The following is a 1521-nucleotide window of genomic DNA, read 5'->3' as shown; positions in this document are numbered from 1 at the left end:
TTCCAGAATTGAAAGGTGTCTTGCTTTTATATTTATAATAAAAAAAATCAAAATTATCACGTGAAGGATTTGTGGTCACTTTGAATTTCAGTGTCTTTTGCCAATCGCTTTATACTAAGGTATCCATGAATGTCGAAATGTAATGATTACGACATCTCGTTTCACTGTTCGGCACGATAAAAACAAAACATTTTGGTTGAAGCTGGCGTTATTGATTTTGCCCACTTTCTCTTTTTCTGCGTATGGAGCATGGTTTAACGAGCTGTTATTGGATAACACCATACGAGTAGTACATACTGCCTGAGTGAAGACAGTTTCATTTAATAGTTATCTATGTAAGCACGTCTTGAAATATGATTATGGACTTATGTATATAACTATGTACACTCGTGGACAAAAGAATAGCATCAAGTTTGGAACTTATGTTTTTTTTTAATTTTAATTTAAAATATACCCTTGTTATTGATTAAGTTAAGAGACAGTTTGGCCAGTTTTGACTATTTTTTACCTTTTTTACCTTATTACCTTATTACCTTACTTTTATTAGCTCGGGATGTAACTATGTAATATTGCCTAAAAGATGCAGCGATTTCTATTCTCAAGTTACATACCTGATGACAGTACGAATGGCAATTATAATAGGGAGGTTTTAATTTTTTAAACTGTAATTTTATTCATTTGTTTATTTAATGTTTATATAAGTATTTTTTATAAAAATCTAGCACATTACTATACTGCGGATATTTATGCGGAAAATTAAACCTAAAAATATCTACCTACACTTTATACACTACGGCGATTCATCTAAAGCCTTGTAACGACGTAAACCCCGTAAGATTACTTAATTTTGTCTGGAATACCCATAATGTGTTTATATTTACCGACTGTCTTCCACGCAGTTCTTAAAAGATCGCTCGACGACCTAAAATTGGCAGCTATAACTTCAACCATTTATAAACTATTGCTGTTTTTCCACAATCATTTTTTATAAAAAACGGCGTCAAGTACAATACAAATTGTTTAATATTATCATATTACATAGAATTGGATTTTAATTAAATTATTCCTTTCGTTTTTTTTTTTAATATTGTACAAAGTTTGAAACTTGGATTTATACGGTTTTCGTTAAAGTGGGAACAATATATTATAAAACAATAACTCAAATTAAATAACAAATAAAATAAACAAATTGTGAAAACTTGGCAAAATTTTTGCGACTAAAATTTGTTCGACCACTGTATTTATGTTAATATTATATAAACATTTTTTATTCTTTGTTTGTTAACTAACTTTATAAAAGTTTGGTTTTGTTTATGAATACATAATAATAAAATAAACAGAAAGACCCGCAATATATCAAAATAGATACAATTTCGTTTTGTAAATAAAGAGTTATCTGAATGATATCTGGAGATGAGTGGGGAATGTTACGTAATTTCGGGCAAAATCGGGTAATTCTCAAAAATGAGTTGGTTACCCTGATAAACATCCACCGTCTACATATAAAGGGCCCTACACACG

The 1521-nt window shown here is 29.7% G+C and overlaps 1 protein-coding gene across 1 annotated transcript in view; it reads left to right on the top strand.

Moving 5' to 3' along the window:
* Positions 1 to 1521, top strand: part of LOC118743256 — a gene marked incomplete at its 5' end in the record, with an annotated part of 39560 nt that overhangs the window by 579 nt on the left and 37460 nt on the right.

This window comes from Rhagoletis pomonella, unplaced genomic scaffold (genome assembly GCF_013731165.1).
Source record: "Rhagoletis pomonella isolate Grant_MI unplaced genomic scaffold, Rhpom_1.0 Rhpom_scaffold_00007, whole genome shotgun sequence".
NCBI classification, from domain to species: Eukaryota; Metazoa; Arthropoda; class Insecta; order Diptera; family Tephritidae; genus Rhagoletis; species Rhagoletis pomonella.
This window is presented reverse-complemented; position numbering and strand designations above follow the sequence as displayed.